Source organism: Calidris pugnax, unplaced genomic scaffold (assembly GCF_001431845.1).
Source record: "Calidris pugnax isolate Ruff unplaced genomic scaffold, ASM143184v1 scaffold8, whole genome shotgun sequence".
Taxonomy (NCBI): Eukaryota; Metazoa; Chordata; class Aves; order Charadriiformes; family Scolopacidae; genus Calidris; species Calidris pugnax.
The window spans coordinates 16,055,450-16,067,985 of record NW_015090830.1 but is presented as its reverse complement, the minus strand read 5'-3'; the positions used below and the strand labels follow the sequence as shown (position 1 = coordinate 16,067,985).

The 12,536-nt window shown below is 35.9% G+C and overlaps 1 protein-coding gene across 4 annotated transcripts in view; it reads right to left on the bottom strand.

Annotated features, from left to right (window-relative positions):
- The window catches only part of FARS2 (phenylalanyl-tRNA synthetase 2, mitochondrial), a 245,632-nt gene that overhangs the window by 225,145 nt on the left and 7,951 nt on the right, over positions 1-12,536 (bottom strand). Inside the window, exon 3 of one of the 4 annotated variants that reach the window (XM_014940922.1) lies at positions 5,050-5,113. The exons of the other annotated variants lie outside the window; for them this stretch is intronic. The gene's annotated coding sequence lies outside the window, so the exon portion shown is untranslated. The remainder of the gene's footprint in view (positions 1-5,049; positions 5,114-12,536) is intronic. 4 annotated transcript variants of the gene reach the window in all.

Genomic DNA, 12,536 nt, shown 5'->3' with positions numbered 1-12,536 from the left:
TGCATTCACATTTCATAAAATACAGCTAGCTGCTAATAATTACTCTACCCAGACCTGAAAATATTTCAGTACTTTAGAATTTGGGCTCAAGAATCTTCCTAGGAAGAAACATTTCTATTTGTCTCAATGGAAGCAGGTTCAGGTTTTGATCTCTTATGAGTTCTCTTGGCCATGAAATTTTACTCTACACAACGACCACAAATTGTTACAGATTTGTTCAACAATCTTTATCTCAAATATATCCAGAATTCTCCACTACCTGTTCATCCCAATGCAAAAGCAGTGTTTTTCTTCCCTATCCTTTCCATCCAGGTTAGCAGACTTAACAGTCAGTGCCAGCCTCCCTGAAAATAAAGAGCTTGGTAACTAGCCCACCCATAACAATTATACTTCTGGAAACCATAATTTATAGAAGTACAACTGGCAAAAGAATCTATTTCAATTTAAATATCTACATTAGAGCCTGAAGGGCCAGTAGTTTGAAAAAAGTATTACTTCCACATAAACAGAAAAATCAACAGGGAATCGATGACACAATAAGTACAGAACCTCAGTTTTGTTATGTATCACTGAGGGTTTGGGTTTGTTTTTTGGTTTTTTTAATAAGCTCATTTTGGCTTATTTCTACTCACACACACAGGTATTTTGTGGAAAATAGCTCTAAAAGTACCACATTTACCTGCTTAAAAAGATTCCTTTCTAAGAGAGTAGACATCTGTAATGGAATTATTTTAGCCACATTGGAAGAACAAATTAAATGCATGAAATCTTTGCTGATGCTGGCACAAGGTTCTTTCAGCTCCCACTCTGCATCAGGAACATCAGCCTTTCTAGGACAACAGTCCTAGGGGTGGCAAAGCACAACCAGCACTACAGTGCAACCAGACAGGTGAACTCTGCCCTCCTATACCAGAAAATAACTATGTCAGCTGAATCGGGGGCAGTTGGTTTTGGTTTTAAGCTGTTCTGTGTATCCACACTAAGAGTATGAATCTAATTATTTGGCCTTATCATAGCTTGCTAGAGGGAGTTTTGTTTAAATAATTCTGCTGGTTTTCCTGGCTGGCTTGGAAAATGAGGAAACTTCTATAAGCAAAGCAAACAAATGAGCAAAACAAACCAGATGCTCTTTCTGGTGCACAGTAGATGAAAGTTTTCAGCTACCCAGACATCCTTAATTATTTTCAGCAAATAAGTCATCTGGGTAAAGTTGCTCATTGTAGTAAAGGTTTTGCATTCCTCTGTTGAGTTAATCTCATCTTGGAGTACTCAGCATTTCATTGAGAAAATAAATAGCACATTTTTTTCTTGCAACAATCTAAAAAGAGAGTAAAGGCATGAAGTAAACCTATCTTTTTCTATAGCATCTAGAGAAGCCAAGAAAGGGAGGTTTTCAGTTTTTTATGCCACTTGTAAGACAGCCTGTTGCTACTAAGCAATGGCAGAAAGCTGTCTTAGCTGAAATGGTAAGCCCCCAGCCTTTACCTCTGAATATTCCAGAATCTGCTTTTTAAAATTATTTGTATTGTTTCTTACTTTTATATAAGAGATGATGATGATGACAACTATAAGATGAAAAGATCACTTGCATTACATTGCGCTCATCAGTGCCTGGTGCACATTCATTCCTCAGGATGTAGTTTATTTGTATCTAGGATTTTAGTTCAGGATTAACAGAGAACGCTCAAGAATTACCATAAACAGCTGTCTACAGAAAGGACATCTCACATCTTGCTCTGTTCATGCTCTGACTTCCTATGAGGGAAAAAACTAAAGAGCCTAGTTCCACATGTAAATCACAGGTTATAAATATCAAAAGGTGCTGGCCAGGCTATCGGAAGGGAAGCTCTATTAGCAATCCTCAGTAGAAAATATCACCACAGTTTTCTAAGAATTTTGTATTCACATCTGGTGATGAGATCTTTATAAATCATCATCAGTGATGCTCTAAACAAGTACAGTTTGACAGCTGCAAATCTTAGGTACTACATGATATTACATTTTAAGAGTGAAGTATAATAAGACACTATTTCATGATGTAAATATATTACCTAAGATATGTTTGGCAGACCAGCATCTTGAAGGAGAGCCTGTAAAAATACTACTAGCTTGTTGTCTTATTTTTAATACAGTACCTCGTATTTCAAGCAATGGAAAGCAAAAAGCAATTCAATTTGAAATCACTAACATTCATTATTTTTTTTTATAATCAAATTGCTTTGAATATTTCCAGTAACAGAATAAGGCCACCTAAGTCCAGATTCTGGCTTGACCACGTGCACTTGAGGCATGATCTCAAAAAGGCAGGCTGTTGCGATGCCGGGTGCGTGTAGGTGTTTCTGCAAGTGTGCACATGGGGAATGGGGACCAGAAAAACGCATCCTCCTTTGTCAAACCACTTCAAGTTGCATAAAGATTTTTCCATGTACTACGGTGCTCAGGCAGTCAAATTGGCATCAGATGGCCCACTATATTAATTGTTCAAGCATATATTGGGATATTGCCACTGCTCAAAAATACTTTAATAGAAGCAATGAGAAAGAGAGAAAAAAAATAGTTAGAGTTCCATTTCTCCACCACGTTTTGGAATTGCATTAATTTCCCCTGGTATGGGAAAAATTAAAACCTCCAATTCTCAAAATGGGTAATTAACTACTGCTTTTACTTGTGGCTTCCTCTCACTGGTGATGAGTACCACAAAGGAGCAACTTTTTCAGTATGAGTGAAAGATTAGAGAAATGGAGTTTTAAACACCCTCCCAAAACTGCAGGGCTAAGCAAATGGGCACTAAGAGGAAAGAAGTTTTTGTTGAACCGTACTCTCAGGATATGTGAGATTATATGAGGACACATGAGGATTAATGCTCTCCCCCATGAGTTCCTCATACTGAAAGACCTGCAAAATGCACTTGGTTGCTAACACACAAAACCAAACCTACAGTTGAGCTAACTCATATTTTCAAAAAGGGAGAATGGGTGGAGACTACGTGGGCAAAAGCTGGGAAACATTCAAAGGTGCACAAGTATCTTGACAAGTCACAGAAAGAGAAATCTCACATTCATACATTCAGTTCTCAGGTCCTATAAACCCCAATTACTATCTATCTTGTCTATGCCTGACCTGAAGTGCATGATGTACTACAAATGCCCAGCCTTTGATTTTCTTTCTGCAACCAGCTACCAACAAAATATACTGATGGAATTTGCAACTCTAAGGTGAAGATGACAGAATTCTCCAGCAGAGCTGCTTATGAGAAAATGAGAGCTGCTCTGAGAAAAAAATAAAATATGCTGGAAGAACATACCATGATTTCTATAGTGAAACAACCAACCAGCATTTATTAAAAAAAAAAAAAAAAAGTCAAAGATTAATGATTTCTTGGGCTTCTGTTTGTAAAATGATTTTTCCTAGTTTTGGATTTATATTCCAAACACCTGGAATATTTCTACTTCAGAATTTAATTGTAGCAAGGGGGTTAACACAACAAAATGAGAACAGCTTTCATTTAAAAAGAATACATTTAAGATCTCATACATCACCAATGTTCATTTGAGGAGGAAAGTTGATACGGTTATGACAAGCTATTGTGTACTTTTCCAGGTGATGGCAACACGCTGACAGCTTTAAAAGAAGTAGATGTGTTACTGTAAGATTTACTGTCTAAGCAGCCTCCTCCCTCTGCAGCAATCTAGCAGCTTACATTTACAATTGATTATAATTTCTATGAAATTCCAAGACTGGGAAAAAATAGCATCTTCTGTCTCAAGCCCTCTCCTGTAGACACACTGTTCTTCTAAAATATTCTTCTTTCTTTAGCATAAAGCATCCATTCTCTATATTTTTTTTTTAAATATTTCAGACTGCACTATTCTCTTTTGCACATCTGTAAGGTGTGTCAGTCAATAGAACATCCTCAGGGAAAGCAGTTTAGAGTAAGATTCTCTTGCAAGCAGCAGAACCAGCAAAACTTTATTTCCTCTGTTTCTGGAAGATTGTTTTGAAGATTCAGTAGCAAGGAACAAATTCATCCTGCTACCTCTGCTTTAGCTGAGACATTAACAGGGTCTCTCTCCTTTAAGCAGCCCTTTATTCTCACGCACCACCTGTAACTTTCTACATCTGGTGATCTGGACACCTCTTGTGAAATTTGACTGAAGAAAAGTGGAAGAAGGGAGGACTGACAGCAGATGTACAAATACCACCTCACAGTCCTAGTTTCCTTAAGAATATATGATTAAAACTGTAATTCTTAAGAATAATATTAAACTCAACCCAACAGCGTTTTCAAAACGTGATGGCAAAACATAGCACCCAGCAACTGCTTAAGTGAAAGTAGCACTCTGGTTCTCAGAAATCATACAACTTTAGTCTACTCTCACTGATAAAGGTCATTGCTAAAGAACACACAGGCAATCTGTGACTCTGGGGGCAGATTACACTTACGTACATCCATTTCACTTCTTTCGCATCATTGATCCAGGATACTCACTGCTTTCATCAGGCTGCCACACATTTAAGTGTGAACAGATTAATTAACATCCGGAAATCAGAAACAAGCTGTCATTGCATTTCACTGTAGATGGACAGGGATTACAAGAGAGACTTTGTAGAGTGAAACTATATGTGCACAAGAGGGGCTGTGCAACACAAACTGCACATTTCTCTGTAGGTGATCCTGGGCAGAACGAGTCACTGCTTTTTAAAGGTCTGCTTTTTAAAGGTATTGGGAGGTATGAAAGCAATGATGATAATTTTTTGAAACAGTATAATACACAGAAACAATAAGTTATTTACAATAACATCCCTATCATTTACATGTGTTGTTTCAAGATATGTAACAAGCAAGATGATATCTTGCTTCACAATGCACTAAATAATATATTTAACAATATTTTTCTGCTTTTATTCCCATCTGACACCAAAAAAGTAGACCACGTATACGTTTTCATTCCCCTGTTTCTCAGATTTGTACCTTAAAAATATAGTTCCTCTAAGAAAGTTATTATTTTTTTGAGAAAAAAAGGCAAGTGAGAAAAATCATTTGCTTACCTAGGTCCCCTCTCAAATGCAAATGCAGACGCAGAAGTAGCAATATAAGCTCATCTATCAGCATCTAGAGATAAAAAAATAACTACTTAGATCACCTACTCCATTCCTATTCGGAGGTCTGGATCACTCCCTTGAAGTGTACAGAGATATTCTTGTAATAGATGTCCCCCAAAATCATTGTAGCTAATACACAATCACACATCACCATAGCCTGAGCATATGTTATGCTTATTTAAGAGGGTAATGTCTGCCTCAAAAGTAGCATATGTTCTGTGCTATGCTGCAGTTGTTACGGAATCTTTTTTTCTTGTAAAGCAGCAGAGAAAATACCACCTAAAACCTCAGCATCTTGTTGGAATAATATTTAGTGTTGCTTTAGTAACTCTTAAATGCCCCTGAAAAAAAATCAAGGTTCCTTTTACTATTTTTTGACTGACACAGATTTTTTTAGGTTAGTTTTTCACTGACAGGTATGCAACGGTTACTTTACAGAATTCCTATTTATTGTGCTAATAACTGGGTGCAGATTATCAAAAGTATAAGCAAACACAGGCAGCAGATTTATGGCCAGTTACATGACTGCTAAATTGAAAAAGGCTTATAAGCTAACACCCCAATTTCTACCATAGTATTTATACTTACTGTTCCCATTTATGCTACTAATACATAAGAAGCCTGGTAGCTTTCATAAACTCTTAGGCTGTAAATCAGACTCACAACGGGGTCTGCCAATATTTGCAAAGCAAACATGGGATGCATCTACATGGGATCTCTGTGTTCAGTGTCAATACCCACAGTCAGGTCCCACCACCATTCCTCGCCCACCCCAAACAGTGTCTTATCTTCATGAATTGCCACAGCTAAGGCATCGGGGCAGCCCACCTAATGAGGTACAACACAGATTGGATTAATGTGATAAAAATCTGGTCAAGGGTAAAAACGTTTCAAATGCTCAGATGAGACACTTGACTATTCTGAACAATGACTGTGCAATGGCTTTGACTACAAACCTGCTGCAAACTTGGCTTTATACAGAGAGGTTTCCTCTGGTTGGCCCTCAAACTCACATAAAATGTAAAGGCACCTCCCAACATGAAGCTACACCACTTTACACAATTTAAAAAAAAAAAAAAAGCATTATTACAGATACCTTCAACATGATCCATGATGAAAGTGTACTTCATTGAACAACTATACATTTGACATTAGAGAACCTCCTTTTTGGTCTCAGGCGAAGACAACCTACCAAGTTTGCATTTTTAACTATTAATGTTAAATATAACTTATCTTTTGGATATCATTAATAATTAGATATACAATAAAGTTACAATACGTTCCCTTTTTCAGTATAAAAATATTTCCAATGACATAGAAATAGATCTGCTCTATGTGCAATATAATATCATCAGATATGATGTTATAACCAGCAAGAGCAACAAAAAAAAAAAAGAGGTTTAGGAGAAAAATGTCATGTACATGAAGGTCCAGCACTAGAAAAGCCAACAGTGGATATTTCTGCACTTGTGGCATCACAGATACACAAAAATATTAGTTTATGTAATTATTATCTCCATAGGTAAAACACTAGAAGAGGCAACATACCAGCACTTCCCAAGCTTGCGACTAATTAAATCATATGCATACAGGTTCAATCCAAGGATGATCAAAGTTAATGAAAAAAATTCCCATTTAATTCAATGAGCTGTGGATCAGTTCCAGAAAGCTAGCTGCTACTCCATCCTCTTTCTTCTTTATCAAAAGCACTCCAACAGTGTGAAAGTGAAGACTACTCCATAGGAGTCTACAGATTTTGTATCTGCCCTCAGATCTAAATGTTAAATTAATTATTTGACAGTTGACTACATTACATACAATTAAGTAATCTTTTCCATAAAGCTATATTGGAGGCTACTCCAGGTTTTAAAGGAAAACAGACTACTACTATTATTGTTACATCAATAGCTTGAAAAGCTTTCAGCTATTTCTTTCACAGACAGGTTTACCCCCATTATACATTTATTTATATGCCACATCGTTCACCATTGCAGCAATATATTGCCATACTTGAGCATGGAAAATGTCAGTCCAATGTACTGGAACTATAGCAATAAATTTAAAAGGCTTCCTAAGATTAACAGAAAGATTAACTGAAGTAATCTAAAGTGAAAGAAATAAAGAATGTATGTTCAGATCAAATAATGATCTATTTTTAATTATATTTGAAATGCAATGTCACAATTGTCGGACAACTTCAGCAAACTGGACATTACATTTATGAAAGCTATCTGAATAGCTTTTGATTCAATTCCTGTTATCAATGCATTTTCACATCCTATTTTTCACTAAACGCTTGTGTTAAAAATGAGAATTTAATTTCAGCACCTCAAAACTCAGCTCCCAGCGCTGCACAAATGCTCAGTTCTGTCTCTTTGTAATCGGGGTTTCAGCAGATGTCCATTCAGATCAGCCTTAAATCATTCATTTAAAGCAGAGCTGGACAGGAGTTGCAGTAAAATCTTTATTTGGGAATCAGATATACGTACCACTGCTATTAGCCATCACATAAACAGTATCTTAAATCTAATGAGCGTTCCTTAAGAAATTAAATAATAAAAAAGAATCTCTTCTGTTCAAGAATCAAGAGTCAGTTAAATGAAAACAGAAGTTGTCAGCTTTCAACAGAAGATACAGCATCTAAGACTAAAACTTCACATCCTGTTTATACAGAGACACAAGCTTAAATGAAAAATAGTGTTTAGACATAGTTTAAATAAAACTTGTGTATGCAATGCTGCATGGTTGGCCACCTTACATCACTATCACTGTAGACTGTAAGATTTCAAGCATTTCCTGTTGGAAAAAGCATTTTCTTTGATCAAATCCATCCCACTCAAGTTCAAAGAGTTCTGTAGGTATCACCAGAAAGGTCTACTCTTAGCACCTCCTTCTATTTCGTGTTAGAGAACCACAGCAAAAACAATGGAAAGGAGGACTGTGCAGCGCCACTGGGAACTTCGTGACCAGGGAGTCAGAGCAGCAGAATATTATTCCTATGCAATGCAAAAACATCCCTCATGGAGCCCTGAAATCCAGAATTGAAATGATCTCCCAGTTTGCTTGCCCGTTCTCATTCAATCCCTGCCCAATACTAAAGAGAGAGGTGTCAGAAAACAGATGATTGTAATTCCTACCATCTTTCTTCTGCTTCACTTTGCCAGAGAAGATTTCTGCAGAGTCGCTTTTAGGCATCCGATTAAAAACGATGCTAGCCCATTTTTTTGACTGAGTCCAGATTTGTAAGAAATGGTTCTAAACTTAGCTGTTGACTGAGTACAGACATAGCTGCAGAGTAACATAGACTACTATTGTTTAAGATACGTGTAAAAAATTATTCCTATAAATTTACCCAGATGCTAATATTGCTCTTAAAAAACACTTGAGAGATTTTCTTCGATTTTAAAACACCGCTGTTGGCTCACTCTCCTTAATAAGTGCCTATTATCTCTGAAATGTGTAAATGGAACCCGCATTTACTAAGAAGTAAATTCTATTTACTCCAACATGTTTTCTTTAGATAATGCAAAAGCCTTTATTGCTTTGGTATGATTCCCTACTGCTGAAGCTCTTTTCTGTCAACTGAGTGAAATAGAAACCAATGACCAGATGTTTTTTTATTCTTCCATTTATGTGCTAGTGATTTAGGCTGTTGTGTTAACAGGGTTTACAAGTAGAAGATGCCTTCATCTCACAAGAACCATTAACCCAAAGTCTTAGGCTGGAATTGCAACTACATACTATGTTAGAGCAAACAAAATCTGTTTAGAAACTCTGTGTCATCATTTACATTCCACCCCGAATCACATGGGTTGCAGATACTAATAAGCAGAAAAGAAAAAAAAACAAACACAAAAGCCAGGAAAAAGCAGCTAGCCTACACAGAATGTGGTATTGACTGGCATGTTGTAAGAGGGAAAAAAACCAACCCACCACAAGTTTCTAAATGACACAGTTCATTCCAGCCCATTTAACCTACACAAAATGCTGGATGCACACAAACAGCAGGACCTGCAAACAAAGAGGCAGCTCTGCCAGCAAGTCTCACACAATCACAGTATCTGTCTCAATAGGGCTCGTCTCACAGCAATACAAATTTCCAATGGTAAAACAACAGTGAAGTAAAATTGCACCACTAAACACTTTCAGTTTTGCTTGCTTTATCCTGGTCTTTTTAGCAAACTTATTTACTCTATTTATTTATTTATTAGCTACTCTAATGTTATTTCCTTGATGCCAGCACTAAAATTTACCACAGGTGGATGGATAATATATTTTTTTCAAAACCTCGCGTGACTTTACCAAGCCTCTGTGCTGCCTCATCAGTCTTCCAACACATTGTTGGGCTGCAAGATGAAAGACTGACTTTGCTCTTTTGAAAACAACTGTACTCAAGAAGACTCACTAGAATTAAGAACCAAGCCAAACTCCATGAACGAGCTTAAAAATTTTACTTTGTGTATTCTAGAATTATGAACGTATACAGGTTACCAAAAGACAGAAAACCTGATTTGCAAATATTGTACTATGAAATACTTTCTGTAACTGTAGCTAAAGAAATGCATTGTCTATGTTTAAAGCCTAGGGGTAAAAAAGCATAGTCTTCTTCCTTAAAAATACTTTAACTGCAACAAGTGATACTGAATTATAAATAATTCTGCTGAGAAATAGTCATTAGAAATTTTATTATAAAATCCCTCAATTTAAAGTTCTGTCTATTCAAATAAATACAAGTCAAATTTTAAAACGGATTTGCTTAATCCTGTTCTAATTTCCTGATACAACTGTGCTCTGGTTCTGTTAAAGTTTACAGCTAGGATTAATATTTTTTTTCATACGCATTCAGGCACACCCACCCTGTAGCACTGTATTTGATCATGCCTGAACGCTATTACCATTAGAGTGTTCGAGAGGTGTTGACATCTCCTATAACTTGTTAAAGAACCAGTTCCAAGATATTCTGTAGCAAGCAAAGCAAGGGAAGTATGACTTAAAATATAGGTTTAAATTATGTCTCCATCCAGTTAGGTGTTGACATCTCCTATAACTTGTTAAAGGAGAACTAATAAATTTTTTTTCATACGCATTCAGGCACACCCACCCTGTAGCACTGTATTTGATCATGCCTGAACGCTATTACCATTAGAGTGTTCGAGAGGTGTTGACATCTCCTATAACTTGTTAAAGAACCAGTTCCAAGATATTCTGTAGCAAGCAAAGCAAGGGAAGTATGACTTAAAATATAGGTTTAAATTATGTCTCCATCCAGTTCTGTTACCACAGGATTAAAAAAAAAAAAAGTTTAAGAGTAATAAGTACTACAGTAAAGAGAACAAGACTAGTATCACTAACTGTTCTTTGTCATTAATGCTAGAAAATAGGATATATTTGGGTCCATGGCTTACAGCAACTCAGGATAATAGGCTCCCAAGCAGCTTCATGCTTTATTATCTTTTATGTTATGAGATAATATCTCCTTAAAAGGCTTGCTAATGTTAATATATTTCAGATAAAGCATAGCACAGAGAACAAAAGAAAACCTTTGTTTGAAAGGCCTTGAGAAAGCCATATATTTTAATTATGTCACAGAACCCTTCTGTAGCACCAGATACTTGAAATTGCACTTCCTTCCAGAGCAAGCCTCAGTGAATAAAAAAACCACATAAACAGAGATCAGGATGCACATCTCAAACTATGACACACAAAAGTATTTCTTAGTCCACTCTCTAGATAATAAAGGCAACATTCCCTCACCTAGCCTTTTGAGCCAAGATATACACATTGACTAGGTGAAAGAAGCTTTACAAGTTAGGGAAAAAAAGAAAACAATAACATGAAAGAATCAAAACTTTATTATTAATGAAGAATAAAGTGTTATTATAGCTCAAGGTCACATATGACAAAACAATCTTCAGTTCATGCCCCATCCGCTACGTACTGAGAGAATCAAAATTAAAACATAGCTGTTCTTATTTTTCTCTTCAAAACCATTTGTGGAACTGCAATTTGCAACCAGCTGAAAGATCAAGTTCCACACAGACCCAGCAGGCTCTGTCACTCGGGATCCAGAATGAGAGCAGTCAGGGGACACTAAGGTCAAATGAACTAGTATCAGGTGAGGAAATAGGATTTGGTGAAATCTGCAATATCAGGTGAGGAAATAGGATTTGGTGAAATAAATCTGCAGTGTCATATAAATGGTGTTTATAAAAAAAAAAAAAAAAAAAAGGCATTTAGAAAACAACAAGGAGCCTGATAAAAGAAACTAGAATAAGCATGGTGTTTCCAAATACTTAGTTCAAGTCTTCATCTGTCCAGCAGAATTTCAGTTCTTAGGATTAATATTGTATTAAGAATGTAACCTACTACAAGAAAATGATGAAAGAATGGCAGTATTAGAATGAGATACATTGGGGTAGAAGGGTGGGGGAATAAGAAACACAATCTGTGCAGGGAGGAACTACAAGAAAATGATGAAAGAATGGCAGTATGTGCAGGGAGGAAGAGGGACAGAAGGCAAAAAAAAAAAAGCTAACCTTTGTCAAGCAACATCTCTCTATCTATTTAGAACAACTTTCTTCCATAAAACTTGACAATTCTAGTGTGCCAACATGAAAAGCACGTAGCTTTTCTAAGATCAACAAACCTATATAGAGCTGATATTTAATTGCCTCTTCAATATCTGATAATTTTACATGTGCAATATTGTATCTGTCCATTTTAGAATATCATCTTCCCAAGGGAAGATCTGACATAATGCACTATACAGTTTTTCACCCTGAAAGTAATTAGTATAATAAAGTCAAAGTAGAAACAAATGTTGAAAAAAAAAAAAGCTATGTTTACAGCCAAAATAAATAATAAAATAAGATTACATGAATATTCCCAAAAATAAGAACACACTCAATGAAGGTCTTGAACACTGTCTTGAATGTCAAACCAATTCCAAAATCATACACACAAAAAAATTTAAAAGAAGCACCATTAAAACAGCAAGGATGCTGACAATTTGCTCTGTTTATCTGTTTTTGTCTCATTTTAGATAAAGCAAGGATGCTGACAATTTGCTCTGTTTATGTTTTTGTCTTATTTTAGATACAAGGTCTTGAACACTGTCTTGAATGTCAAACCAATTCTGAAATCATACACACAAAAAAAAATTTAAAAGAAGCACCATTAAAACAGCAAGGATGCTGACAATTTGCTCTGTTTATGTTTTTGTCTTATTTTAGATACAGCACACATACTTGACCAGGGATCATTTCAAAAAAAGGCAAAAGTTAAACAATCATGAAAATCATCTGCATAAAAAAAAAAACAAACAAGAAAGGAAACAACATGTATATAAAAAAAAAAAAAACAAGAAAGGAAACGTGTATAATGCCAGGAAAAAAATTAAAAACAAACAAAAAAACCCCCAAAAATGACCAGGG